Here is a 16,234-nt window from a genome sequence, read left to right on the forward strand (position 1 = left end):
ACTATACATCATGGTGGACAAAATGGTGCAATTGTTTTTCAACGGATCGATGTGGGAGATACATTATTTAGGAGAAAATTAAAAAAAAGAATGGTGGAATTGTTTTTCAACGGATTGATGTGGGAGATACATTATTTAGGAGAAAATTAAACATTTGTTTTATCCCAACACCTAAGACACACTCACTATGCATGTTACTCCAAAAACGCTTCCAAAATTCCGCATATAAAAAACGTTGTCTACTATATTTCCGCAACAAATGTGGGATCATTCCACAAGAACGAAAATAAATTATTTATATTCAATTTATCCACGCATTTAGGCAATTAATGACGCTGCAAATTCCTTTTTAATTTTCATCTGATATCGATGCCATATAATGATTCGATTATGTTTAATTAGGCCGTTAGGCCTTCCTTTTGGGCAGCGTCTAATCAGCCATCCCCAGGGTATTTAATGTTTGGGATGTGCATGTTAGTTAACGGGATAACACGGGAGCGGGGAGTTTCGGTATTAAATACTATTTAAATTTTCGCATGTTATTGGACTAAATTGCGTACATATCCCTGGACATTAAATACCCTGGGATGGCTGGTTAGGCCTTGCCTTCCTTTTGAATCAGTGGACCTTGGGTTTTCGTTTACTTTTTTATCTAAGGTCGACATCTGTGAACCATATAATCTTGACATATGTCAAATTCCTGTTACGGGTGGGTTTGCCGTGGTCGATCATTGCAAGTCACGGTGCTTGCAGGTGTTAATCCCTGTACCTGGAAGTCGCCGCTCGCATCGCTATTTGTCATCTCCACTCGACATCTGTGCCACCCGTTTTACAAATTCCTGTTACGTGCCTGGTCGGTTTGCCGTGGTCGATCATTGGAAGTCATGGTGCTTGCAGGTTTTAATCCCTGTACCTGGAAGTCGCCGCTCGCATTGCGTTTTCTCATCTCCACTCGACATCTGTGCCACCCGTTTTACACTGGAGAATTTTAGGCACGAGTTCCAGGACAATCCGTTTCAGTGGTGCACCATAAAACTCATATTCAGTGCCATAAGTTCCAGGGCACGGCTTTGTTGCTTTCCTTTTCTTTCATGGCAGTGACCGCTAATGACATAATCTTTACTGCCAATTCCAAATCGACAATCCTTTCATGCATACTCTCAACACCGTGCTCGCAAATATCGATCAAAACACGGGCTTCATTGCTTTCCTTTTCTTTAGGGTTTAGGGTTTTATCACGGGCACTGGTGGTGATTCAGGGTTTTATCATTTTAATATTTTTGGCTTCTCGTAAATATTAGAATGAATACACTTGTTTTGGAGATAGTTTTCCTGCAAACAATCTTGATAACAAACTCTTATTTTCATGAACATACTTGTTTTTCGAGATATTCCTGTAAACAATCCTGTTAACAGACTCTTATTTTCATATGGAATTGTATTGCCAACTCTAAGCTAGAGTTGGATTCTATTTATAGGCGATTATTGTTTTTTCTCTATTATGTGGATTTATAATTTCGAATTCTGTGTGGGTTTATAATTTCCAATTCTGTGTGGTTATGCATGGTATGCATGGTGAAATGCATTCATATAGATTGAGAATTCTAGTGATTTGATCTCAATTGCTATTTGAGATTTTGAGATTTAGGAGAAGATTTTGAGATTTAAGAGAAGATCTGCGTCCACAAATGATTTATCTTGTGATTTATCTTATCTTGTGATTTTCGCGGAAGATCTTTTCTTAAACTTAATATGGATCACAGAAACCTCAATTCAATATTTGAGATTTGTTAGTCGATTTTTGAAGAATTTTGTCGTTTCGAAGATATTTGAGATTTGTTAATCAGATTTTTGAAAAATTTTGTCGTTTGGAAGATAAAATAAGTGGGTAGTAAGGGTTTACAGAAGGGCAAACTGGGTACCAAGAAATCACCATTGCAGAGATTTTCACCACCACTATGCCCTCCTCAACAGAATGTCAGGAAGCAGAGATTGCAGTCCTTTTCTCAGAAGCCAGTGACATGGCGTAAAATCCATACCAATGTATGTTATCTTTCCTTCTCTTCCATTAAACTTTTATATGTGGGTGCGTTTTATGTGTAGGGTTGTTTTGTTCTGATTTTTGTTTTAAGAGTCTTGGATTAATTTATTAAACCTCTATCCATGCATGAAAAGGAATTCCTCTGTATTATTCCTATCTATTCTTTCCTGGTAATATTAAGTGAAAAGGAATTCCTCCGTATTATTCCTATTTATTCTTTCCTGGTAATATTAAGTGTGGAAGGCTGGAGTTTATTACATAAATTTAGTATTCCTCTGTATTCTTTCCTTCCGGGTAATATTATTTAATATTATTTTGAAGTGTGGGAATATTATGTTGAAGTGTGCGAAGCTAGATTTTTTTACATAGATTTATTATTACTCTGTATTCTTTTTTCTCGTAGTATTATTTTGAATTCTTTCATGTAATATTATTTCGAAGTGTGGCACGCTGGAGTTTTTTACATAGATTTATTATTTATTATTCTTTTTTGCTCGTAGTATTCTTTTGAATTCTTTCCTCGTAATATTATTGGAGTTTTTTACATAGACTTATTATTCTCCTATATTCTTTATTTTGAAGTGTGGGATGCTGGAGTTTTTTACATAGATTTATTATTCCCCTATATTCTTTTTTTTTTTTTTTTTTTTTTTTTTTCTTTTGAAGTTGAAGATTATTATTCCCCTATATTCTTTATAAGAATATATTCTTTATTTTTTTGAAGTGTAGGATATTTATTATTCTCTTTATTTTTTGAAGTGTGGGAGGCTGAGTTTTTGACACATATTTATTATGTTAATATTATGTACTAATAATAACAATAAGTATATTATGTACTAATAATAATAATAAGTATAAAATTTGATAATTAACTTACAATGTCACTATATAGGAATATTTATTAAATAAAAAAAGATATAAATGCATTTTATATCATGTTTAAATAATCATGTTTAAATAAATGGTCAAGCTTTGCCTAACTTACAATGCCACTATAATCTTTATTAAATAGAAAATGCTATAAATACATTTTATATAATCTTTAAATAAATAAAAAAAGATATAAATACATTTTATATAATGTTTAAATAAATAGTCAAAGTTCTGCCTAACTTACAATGCCACTATAATCTTTATTAAATAAAAATATATATAAATGCAAAAAATATATAAAATGTATTTATATAATGTTTAAATAAATAGTCAAAGTTGCAATGCCACTATAATCTCTTTATATATATATATATATATATATATATATATATATATATATAATCATTTTATATAATTTTAAATAAAAAAAAAATATAACTGCATTTTATATCATGTTTAAATAAATATTCAAGTTCTACTTTACTCATGCCCAAATAATAGTAAGTTTTACCTATCGGGCCCAAATAAATAGTAGTTTTATCTATTAATTATTTTGATTATTTTGAAGTTTTTAATTGTGAGTTTGTTAATATTTTGGAACCAATTATATTTTTTTATTAAATCAGGCTTAAAAAAAAATAATAAAATTTTTTTAATGGCCAGTGCGTTAATATTTTCGAACGAATTATATTTTTAAAATTTCAAATTTTAATGAGTGTATTATTTATTTGAAATTAAAAAATAATAATAATTGATTATAAATATTTTTTAAAACAAATAGAGTTATATAAATTAAAGGTTTCTTTTAATTTATTTATTAAAGGATTAGTTTAATTTATAAATAAAATAGTAGGAGGATATCATTTGAAGTAAGAATGTGTTTTTTTAATGTTTAAAATATATTTTTGAATACATAAATATTTTTAAAGTGTTTTTTTAATGTGTTTTTTTAATGTTTAAAATATATTTTTGAATACATAAATATTTTTAAAATTTCAAATTTTAATGAGTGTATTATTTATTTGAAATTAAAAAATAATAATAATTGATTATTATTTTAAAATATTTTTTAAAACAAGTAGAGTTATATAAATTAAAGGTTTAGTTTAATTTATAAATAAAATAGTCTTTCAAATTTTTATGAGTTGAGTGTAATAAATGAGTGTATTATTTATTTGAAATTAAAAAATAATAATAATTTTAATGAGTGTATTATTTATTTGAAATTAAAAAATAATAATAATTGATTTAAAATTTATTTATTTACATTTTAATAATATAAAAAAAATTGAGTTTTTTGTTTGGTTTTGGTAAGAGTTATATAAATTAAAGGTTTAGTTTAATTTATAAATAAAATAGTCTTTCAAATTTTTATGAGTGTAATAAATGAGTGTATTATTTATTTGAAATTAAAAAATAATAATAATTTTATGAGTGTAATAAATGAGTGTATTATTTATTTGAAATTAAAAAATAATAATAATTTTAATGAGTGTAATAAATGAGTGGATTATTTATTTGAAATTAAAAAATAATAATAATTTTAATGAGTGTATTATTTATTTGAAATTAAAAAATAATAATAATTGATTTAAAATTTATTTATTTACATTTTAATAATCTCTCCTCGCTAAAAGCCATTGGAAATGCAATTGGGAAATTTTACTGCAGGTGTCCAGAAACAGAGGAATATGCCACAACCACCTATGCACGCATTTGTGTGGAAATGGACTTCAGTGCCGGATTCCCAGCGGAAATAAACCTAACAAGTAAATATTATGTGTGGAACTAGAAACTCGACTATGAAAGTGTCATCTTCCAATGTCGATCCTGCTTTGAGACAGGCCATCTAGCCAAAAATTGTCCAAAAGCCTCCCAGAAAAATCATGGTAAAAAAAGCCACCACAGATCTACTTGGTGGGAAGGAGCACAAAAAGAACACTACACTGTCATCAAAGAAGAATACTCTAGAGAAAACTCTAAATCACAAGAAATTGGGCAAGACAGAAACAACTCTCTCAAGACAAGCATGGAGAAAGCCCTGCCCAGCAACAAAAAAGTGCACTCGATAACCCCTCAAGTGTCAACAGTTATGAGGATTCAAATATCGTGCAAAATAAATCTTCATTTAACAACAAAGCAGATCTCCTAAACCAAACCTCTTCTCCGACTATCTTCAAAAGGACGAACACAATTGATCGCGAAGCTAAGACACCATTGTGTCAAGAACGAGAAGAGATGAAGGAGATGCAAGATAAAGGAAGTTGGAAGACCGTAGAGAAAAAAAAGAGAGCTACAACACCAAGCCAGACAATTAAAAATTAAAAATATTATAGGTCCGATAGACCAATTTGGTCTCAGTGGACGGTAACCACTATCATCATCATCATCATCATCAATATAAAATACTCTGAAAAAAAATTGAGTTTTTTGTTTTTTTTGTTTGGTTTTGGTAAGTGACCAACATCATATTTTGTTGTTTGGTTGTTTGGGTTTGGTAAGTGACCAACTTCATATTTTGATTACATGGAAATCATTATTTTGTAATGACAATGTAAATGGGATTTAAATTTTTCACATATATTGTAATAAATCATTACAAAATTTTTCACATAATTATGGAAATCATTACAAATTTTTTTACATATATTTTAATATTATAATTTTGGAAATCATTATTCGTAAATAGGTTTTAATTTTTTCACATATATTTTAATATTATAATTTTTGAAATCATTACAAAATTTTTCACATATATTTTAATATTATAATTAATTTTGGAAATGATTTCCAAAATTATAATATAATTATGGAAATCGTTACAAATTTTTTTACATATATTTTAATATTATAATTTTGGAAATCATTATTCGTAAATAGGTTTTAATTTTTTCACATATATTTTAATATTATAATTTTTGAAATCATTACAAAATTTTCACATATATTTTAATATTATAATTTTGGAAATGATTTCAAAATTTTTCACATATATTTTAATATTATAATTTTGGAAATCATTATTCGTAAATAGGTTTTAATTTTTTCACATATATTTTAATATTATAATTTTTGAAATCATTACAAAAATTTTCACATATATTTTAATATTATAATTTTTAAGATTTATTTTTATAATTTTTTTAATATATATATATATATGATTTTAATTCTTTTTTTATTTACATTTTTAAATTTTTTTATTAAATATTATTTTAAAAAATTAAAAAAATTTATATTTTCTTCCCTCTATTTTTTAAATGAGCTATCTAATTAATTTTTTTACTTAATTAAAGAATAATTAATAATATTAATAAATTTTAACAATATTCATCTCTCTATTAATATTAAAATCTTTAACAATATTCATTTCATAATTAATTAACAAAAAAATATACTAGAACAAGTTGGCCTAACAATATTCATCTAATGTATAAAGTTTCATCTCACAATTAATTAACAAAAAAAAATTACTAGAACAAGTTGGCCTAACAATATTCATCTAATGTATAAAGTTGTCAATCTTGAACATCTAATTAAATCTAATTAAATTTAATGACCATTTATTTTCCATCCAGGTTTCTTTAAATTCTTTGACACGAAATCTCAAAAACTCTCCACAAATTTCTGTTGGTTTAATAATTTTGTATTTAATCTCTGTGACATGAAGTTTATGCTGAACAATCTTAAAAAACACTATTTAGGCTATGTGTTTTTTTTTTAAATATTATGGTCTAATAATTTTATATTTACTCTGCTTGGCAAGGAATTTACATACAAATTTTCTATTGATTTAATGATTTGGTAATTAGATTTGCAAAGCACATGATAATGGATTAGTGTAGGTTCTTTTTTTCCTTTGTTGAAACACTTATAATATCTCTACTCGTTTAATAATTATTTTTTCAATGCCGTAAAAGAATCTTGTTGAATTTGTGCTTGTGTACATTGGTATAATTAGGTTAGACATCACATCCTATATTATAAAATAGTGGTGTTAGAGTTTATGGATTTATATTTAAACAATAACCAAAACATATTTAAATATATTATTGTTTATGGATTTATATTTAAATAATAACCAAAGCGTATTTAAATATATTATTGCTATACAACTTAAATAATAATTATAAATTATGTTAGTTAGCTAATTATTATAATAATAATAAAATTAGTAAAGGGTTGGCCAAAATTTTTTAAAGAATAATATTTAAATGATTTTAAAAAAATATATATTTTATATTTATTATAATATAAACTTGACTTTCTATAATAAAAGTTAAAAGGTGAAAAAAAAGAGAGAATGAACGGGTACATTATTTTACATAAAATAAAATAATTTATAACACTACCAAACAATAGCTTTATTTTAAAATAAATATGTATAAACATTAAAACAAAACATAAATATAATTTTTATAGTTTTCAATTGGGGCATGGATAATAGTCACTTTCAATTAAATGTGAGATTTGATGCATGACTTTTCATCTTCAAAAATTGACCTTGCTAATTTCAAAAATGCAACTTCAAAAATTGACCTTGCTACTTTCCAAAATGCAAAACATATGGCATACATATCTATAAATACTTTTCTTTGGGGCAATTGCTAGTTATACTAACAATTTGTTTTATTATTTTGGTTGTGTAGGTATGAGTAATTGGGAGAATTAAGGAGCTTGTTATTGAAATGTAGCTGAAAATAGTAGAATTTCAATTGTCCTGATGCCTTCTCTGCGTGTGCAAGGATAATTGGAGCACTTTGAGCCAATGGATAGAAACCATAAATTTGTTTTGAACATTGTAGGCATATTTGTTCATGGAGCGCTTTATAAATTGAACGGATCTTAAACTAACCAGGGAGACTGCATATAAGATATACATTTTCTTCAAGATTCTTGGAAGGGTTATAGTTCGATATTGTCGCCAAAACCCAATCTTATGGAGGAATCACTAGAAAACTAGGATGAAACAAATGAAAACGGGATGGATTAAAAAGGGGAAATTTTGAAGAGAAATGGGTGGAGAAAGGGTTCGGAAATTTTCTTGAATTTACAGGGTTAGATTAGAGTTGAAAATGAGTTCACGGGGAGTTGTTTGTAAAGATTGATAATTGTTTATTTATTTTTACAAAGTTTGTTTGTGTTGTCATTGCATCAAGTCCAGAAGACTATTCTCTCTATTTATGCAAATTTTATAATGAACTCATTATATAGTTGACCTTGGGTATGTGGATTAGGTCATCTTGATATATGTCTATCAGGGTTCCTTTATTTTCATTTGTGCTAGAAACATCCGTAGATCTTCAAATTACTTTGGGATTTGCGAGTGAATCTTCATTCTAAAATCAAACACAATTCTTCCCCTTCCTATTAGAAGCACTTTATCTCTTCGCTAAGGGTGAGGCTATCCTTCTCTTACTCAAGATAGGTCCTTTTGTGTTATTTTGCTTCATAGAATTAGATGCATTTAATTATTTTATTCTTTAAGTCCCCTTGTGTAGGAGCAAGCCTCACAGTGGCTAGACTGAGATCTGTTTTCAGTCACACTTAAGGGATCATCTTTTTTAAATCCATATCATACAGATGATTCCCTTTCCTTTGGTTTGTTAATCACAACCATTATCACTCATAAACAAACTAAAGGCCATGATTGTATATATTGTACATATTGGGTAATTTAGACTAGATTGACTTTAGGTTAGTCTTAGAACACGAGTAACTGGAAACCCATTTGAACCAGTGAGGGTTTCCATCACAATCGAAAGGAGTCTAATCGGGATTCTAACCGGGAAATTATTCATGAGTTGAGCCAAGAAATTTCCAAGCATCAATAAGATCTTTCCTTAGTTGCCTATTACTTTGGGACGAAAGGCTATCTATATCAATGTGATAATAGTCCAAGGCCCTTTGGATTTTAATTTACTCCTTGGGCGTGACTATGTTTATGTCGTTGGAGCTCTTGTCTCTTCACTATTTCGTGTGATGTGTTTCCCGCGTGAAGGAAGAATCGTGACTATCTACCATCTTTCACTCATTGGTCCCTATTTAACTTCCAATCAACCAACTTCCGTAAATGGTCCTTATATGCAAGTGGTATCTTCCCTGCCATAGGTTAATTATTGGCAACCTATCCCATTCACGTACCTGCTGATGAAGATCAGCCTTTCACTATCTGCGCAACTTCTTTTGACCTAGATCCAGTAGGTGATATGGTTAATCAATTAATAGGGGCATGGGGACCCAATATTTCCATTGAATCCCTTGATATATATCCCTTTCAAACCGTTATTCTCCCATCTAATGAGAACCTCCATTAGGAGAATTTTGAGGTCTAAAATGGGCCTCCTAAGAAAAATGTACAACCAAAATAAACTTTATAAGAACCAATAGGATTCAAGATGATGATGTCAACCATGGGGGATGATTCACCATTTTTGGACTAAAAAAGTAAAAAGATTAAAAAACAATAAAATAATAAAACTATTTTTTTAACTTGTATTTTCAACTTATCTCCCTAAGGTTTTACCCAAATTTCAAGTGGGAGTACTTTTTGGATGCAAAATTTAATTCCTTGTCCAAGGAGTACCCATGTTGCATACTTTTGATGGACCTTGCTACTATAAAAATGAGAAATACATGAAAAAATGTGATTGCAAACACGTTTTTTAAATGTATTTCTCTTTTTTAATGTAGTAGGGTCCATTGAAATTATGCAACGTGGGTACTCCTTGGTTGAGGAATCAAATTATGCATCCAACGAGTACTCCCGCTTGAAACTTGAGTAAAACCTTAGGGAGATAAGTTGAAAATCCGAGTTGAAAAATTAGTTTTTTCTTTTTTCCCTATAAAATTTGATGATGTAATCTAATATTATTTTATTATTTCCACAATTATTTTATAATTTCCTTAGGAGGCCCATTTTAGACCTAAAAACTCTCATGATTCTGGAAGCCATGGTGTTGGGTCCCTATAATACTAGTGATTACCCCATTACTATTGTAGTTGCACCCCTTATTAATATTGTTGTGCCCCTATTGTCCCCATATTGTTATTACTGTGCCCCATAGAATCCCTCTATTGTTATTTTTGTGGCTTTATATTATTATTGTTAGGTCGGCTGGGTTATATTGTGACTCCTTAGACTCCTATATATAGAAAGGAGGTTTTGTCATTTGAATCATTGAAGAATTGTTCATTTATGTAATGTAAAGGAGGTTGCCCCCTCGAAGAGGCTAAATTTTAAGGCGTTGATCTATCTTTTCTATCTTTTTCTTGAGTTGGTTTCATAAAATTTGGTATCAGAGCTTTGGATTCTAGGGTTTCGCTGCTCCAAACAGGTTATGGTGGCATTTTTTATATAACTTTTTTTCTGCGACGTTTCAGAAGCTAAAAAAAAAAACCATTTGAGAAGAAATCACGCTGAACCTCGGGTCTGAATTTCAGAGCTTCTTGTGCTATATTTTCGGAGATATGATCTGAGGAAGTTGATATTTTTGCAGACTCCTGAATTACATTCCAAACAGGTGACCTGGGGAAAATCGTCATAACTTTCTCTTTGAGCATCGGATTGAAATTTTGTAAGAAGGTACAGAAAGAGGACGGAATGTAGTTTCTTTTATATATTTTTCAGAGCCAAAGGTCAAAACAGTGACTCGTGGAACGTCGTACAAGTTCGCTCTACTGAATTAGTCTATAATCAGGTCACTGTGGGAGATTTGGCATAACTCTTCATTGGAGAATCCAATTGGGGTCAGACTGGTGGCATTGGAAAGAGGACATAGAGGGCTACCACAGGTTGCAATTTTAGAACCGGATAATCTTTAATTATAGAGATACATCAGAGGCAATATCGAGCTCCTACAAAGTGAAAAAAGGTGTGTAGATTTTTTAAATTTTTGCTTAAGCTTGGTTTGAAAAATTATTTTGAAGGAATTCAAAGGGCATAGTAGAGAATTAGTATTGATAACTGATGCCCCGAGGAAAGAAAATGCAAACACCTAGTAAGCAATCTGAAAGCTCTAGCATGACTCATGAAGAAGAGGAAGAAATGCTACATGATATATCAAAATTACAAGACCAAGTGCAACAAATTTCACTCTCACAAAAGCTAACAGAAGCTAAGATAAATGGCGTGGAATCTAAGATAAAGGGCGTGGAAGCCAATATTGACGATGTGAAGATAGATTTGACGGCAGATTTGACAAATTTTCTACAAGAAATACTTACTAATGGTGAAAGGGGAGTAAAGGAAACTCATGATGCAAACAAAGGAAATGTTAATCATGATTTCATAGACTCTAATGTTGGATCGAAGACGCACCATATTCCAAAAATCGATATGAGGAAGTTTGATGGCAAGGATCCCGCAACATGGATATTACAGATGGAGCAATTTTTCGATCTCAATAATGTGCAAAACACACAAAAGGTACGTATTGCAACTTCATATTTGGAACCAAATCATTTTGTATGGTATTGACAATGACTTTGCTCTCGTAAACAATTTATCACTTGGGAAATTTTTACGGAAGAATTGATAGCACATTATGATGATACAAAAAGCAACACTTTTTTTAGCCAATTGATAAGTCTCAAACAAAAGGGTTCAATAATGGAGCACATTGAGGAGTTCCAAAAATTGAACATAAGGGTAAAAAATATTCCAGAGAAGCATAAGATTGATATGTTCATAGGGTCTTTAAAGGATAATATCCAACATGATGTTTGCCTTTGGGAACCTAATTTATTAGAGAAGGCATTCAGGTTAGCAAGAAAAATGGAAAGCAAAATTATGGCAACCAGGAAGCATACCATTCACAACTATAAAGACAGAAGTGTTGTTGCCACTAGTCTTCCACAACCTGTAAGGTTGACACCACAACAATTGGAAGAAAAAAGAGCAAAAGGGCTTTGTTACAGTTGTGATAGAAAATACACTAAAGGTCATAAGTGTGCTGAGAAGAAATTATTCTACATAGATTGTGAAGTGGAAGAAGAAAAGGAGCAAGAAAGGTCAAAAGAAGAGGATATACTCCAGGAACAAAGCCTAGATAAAGAACAAATGAATCTGACCATATCTTGTAATACATTGGCTGGAATTACCACTCCTCAAACCATCAAGATAGAAGGACAAATCAAGAAGAAAAAGGTAATAGTGTTGATTGATTCAGGAAGTACCCACAATTTTATTCAAAAGTAAGGTAGCAAAAGAATTGAATTGCTTATTATATCCAGCACCAGAGTGTCAAGTGATGGTTGCAAATGGAGGAACAATAAATTCTCTGGAAAGTGCCATAATATCAAGCTATCAATGGGAGAATATGTATTGACTAGCCCAATGCTTTCCATTCCAATGGGAGGTGTTGATGTTGTATTAGGAGTCTAATGGCTACAATCCTTGGGTACAATAGCTTTCAACTTTCAAGAAATTTTCGTGAAATTTTCTGTGGAAGGAAAGGAAGTTGAATTAAGGGGTATTTTAGGGAAACGAGGAAAGATAATCAGCTCTAACGGTATGACAAAGCTTCAAAAAAAGGAACGAAAAGGTGTAATTGCACAATTATGTTCGCTAGATGTTTCCACATTGGAATCATCTATTTCTCCAGATCTCCAAAAAGTCTTGGACAATCATTCCAAGGTATTTGAGACTCCCAAAGGTCTCCCACCTATTCGTGAACATGATCATGCTATTCATCTGATTCCAGGAAGTGTTCCTCCAAACATCAGGCCGTACATATATACCTATGCCCAAAAGAGTGAAATTGAACGTATGGTTGCAGAAATGCTGGTGGTTGGTATAATTCAACCGAGTCAAAGTTCTTTCTCTGCTCCAGTAGTATTGGTGCACAAGAAGGATGGATCATGGTGCATGTGTCCGGATTATAGGGAGCTCAACAAGCTCACTATTAAAGATAAGTTTCCCATTCCTGTCATTGATGAATTACTAGATGAATTGCATGGATCAATTTACTTCACCAAGTTGGATCCGTTCAAGATATCATCAAATCAGAATGAAGACTGAAGACATTCCGAAAACAGCATTTAGAATTCATGAGGGTCATTATGAATTTTTGGTCATGCCTTTTGGCCTTACCAATGCACCCCTCAACATTTCAAGGTTTGATGAATTCAATTTTCAAACCATTCCTTAGAACATTTGTGTTAGTATTTTTTGATGATATACTAATCTACAGCAAGTCTTGGAAGGATCATGTTGAACATGTTGACAGAGTGCTACAACTATTGGAGGAGAAACAATTATATGCAAAAAGATCCAAAGGTTTCTTTGGAGTACAAGAGGTGGAATATCTGGGTCATATTGTATCTCATGAAGGAGTTAAGGTAGACCCTAGCAAAATTAAAGCCATTAAGGAATGGAAAATCCCCACATCCATAAAATGTTTGCAAGGATTTAACGGGTTGACAGGGTATTATCACAAGTTTGTTAAGAATTATGGGAGAATAGCAGCATCTCTAACAACACTATTGAAGAAAGACGCATTTTCATGGACTCCAGAAGCAACAAAGGCCTTCGAACACCTTAAAGAGGCAATGTGCCAAGCACCTATCTTAGCTACACCGGACTTCACAAAAACCTTTATTGTGGAATGTGATGCTTCAGGAAATGGAATTGGTGTTGTTTTAATGCAAGACGAAAGACCCGTTGCTTTTGAAAGTCATCCAATCAAGGGAAAGTTTTTACACAAAGCTATTTATGAGAAGGAAATTTTGGCAATACTCCATGCACTTAAGAAATGGCGACCCTACCTAATGGGAAGACACTTCAAGGTAAAAACGGATCATGATAGCCTTAAATACTTTTTAGAACAAAGATTATCCTCTGAAGAGCAACAAAAGTGGGTCACAAAGATGTTGGGTTATGACTTTGAAATCATCTACAAAAAAGGGAAGCAAAATGTGGTCGCAGATGCACTCTCAAGAAAGGATGAGGATGTGGAAGCATTGTCGTGCACCATTTCTATTATCCAACCAGATTGGATAAATGAAGCAAGGGAGGAATGGAAGAATGACGAAGAAGTGTGGGCACTTATTCGAAAGTTACAATAAGATTCCAATACGTCGAATACATTTAGCTGGAAAAATGATTCGTTATGGTACAAATATCGCTTATACCTCTGTAAGAATTCCCAACTAAAACAAAAGATTCTTATGGAATTGCACACTTCCCCTTAGGAGGGCACTCAAGATTTTTAAAAACTTACCACAGGGTTAAGAAGGAATTTTTTTGGGATGGCCTTAAATCAGATATTCAAAAGTTTGTGGCGGAATGTTTGGTTTTCCAACAAAATAAAGTTGAAACAATTAAGACACCGGGTCTATTACAACCTTTATCCATTCCAAGCCAATGTTGGGAGGAGGTTTAAATGGATTTTATCACAAGTTTACCCAAGTCTGAGGGAAAGAGTGTCATCATGGTGGTAGTTGATAGACTTACCAAGTATGCACACTTTTGTGCATTATCACATCCATTTAAAGCCAATACAGTTTCTACTACATTTATGGAAACAATTCAAAAGCTACATGGAAACCCAAAGATTATTGTAAGTGACAGAGATCCCATTTTCACTGGAAATTTTTGGACAGAATTATTTTCTTGTCTTGGTACTCAGTTAGCTCATAGCTCATCTTATCATCCTCAATCCGATGGGAAAATTGATATAGTAAACAAATGTTTGGAAGGATATCTTCGTTGCTTTGTATATGATAAACAGACACAATGGGTCAAATGGTTGCCTCTGGCTGAATGGTGGTATAACACTTCCTTTCATACAACAACAAAAATGACCCCATTTATGGCACTTTATGGGTATCAACCACCATCCATCACATCATATTTAAGAGAGAATTCTAAGGTTCAAGCAGTGGAACATCACATCCAACATCGACAACAAGTCCTCCAACTCTTAAAGGATAACCTCGTGTTGGCACAGAATAGAATGAAACAACAAGTAGATCAACATCGTAGCGAAAGAAGTTTTGATGTAGGTGATTGGGTATTCCTACGGCTACAACCATATAAGCAAATGTCCCTCAAGCAAGCTAAGAAGGATAATAAATTATCACCAAAGTATTATGGTCCGTGTTATCACTGAAAATTCCAATGCCAAAATTTCAAAACCGCTCACATTAGTTTGATGCGCATAAAGCCTTTTTGTAGTTTCGCAGCGCAACATGTTTAGGTGGTTTCGTAGCGCATAATTCATATTTTGCACTGGATGCGCTACGAAATTGGGGAAATGAGTTCATTGCCTGATGTTGAGAGGCAAGCTATATTCAGGGAAGAAAAAAAACACAACCATAGCCCACCCATATCACCTCTGTCTCCTATGGGTTCTGTGGGAATATCTAACTCGACATGTCACAGTGCTGGATCTTATCATCAATATACAAATAATACTGCTGTGTTTCATTCTCAAGGTTTTTCCTTTAATCCCGCTACATTGGCAAGATAATGTTCATACAGGGAGCTCTTCCAAACAGCTGTTAATTCAATATGCAACTGCAATATCTGAAGGTGGATGCAGAATAGACAGATTCGCGGTTTTGTTTCAAAATAATTTCACCATCAGAACATCATAGGGACTGTGGAGGCAGAGCAGATTTCTGTTGATCATGTTGCACACTTAAAACCCTCAGATGAAGATATAAAGATGGCAGTATGACTTCTGGGAAGAACGGGCTTTTGCCACCTTTTCTTGTTTATAATTTGCAAAAAAGTCTTGAAGAACAGAAAGATATCCTAAGGAGCTTGTTCTTGCTGTTGACATAGAGCATTTAAATCTGTTTGCTGGCCTTGCTGATGGTGTTTAGTGTTTGGTGCAAGTTCAGTCAATATTATCAGAGGATGCTAAAATTGGGATATTACTTGAATATCTCGAGATTAGTTTTAATGAGATGCTGTAGGTGATGTTTTTTACAGGCATATTTCTCTGATTTAAGTAGTCAACTTCCAGGAGCTATTTAGAGCAGCTGAAAGAATATTTTCAAAAATTGAAAGAGGTTTTTATTCCTAACATACTGAATTATAAAAACCTCTTTCAGTTTCTTCAAATTGATTGTGAGCTGGGAGAAACGAGTGACTAAAAGTTGCGCTACGAAACTGCTGTAGGTGCAGTTTTTAATTTCCTGTTTTACACATCTTCTTCAAGGATTGATTCTGGGCAGCTGGAGTAGTTTTTCAAAAAACCAAAGGAGGTTTTTGTTCAAAATGGATTGTTTCACAAAAGCCTCCTTCAGTTTTTCCAAATACGTTTTCTGCGAGAAGTTATAAGCTCTGTCCCAAGACCTATTTTTCAGCCA

Source organism: Pinus tabuliformis, chromosome 6 (assembly GCF_031772625.1).
Source record: "Pinus tabuliformis cultivar Carrire ecotype Pingquan chromosome 6, CPIR1, whole genome shotgun sequence".
Lineage (NCBI taxonomy): Eukaryota > Viridiplantae > Streptophyta > Pinopsida > Pinales > Pinaceae > Pinus > Pinus tabuliformis.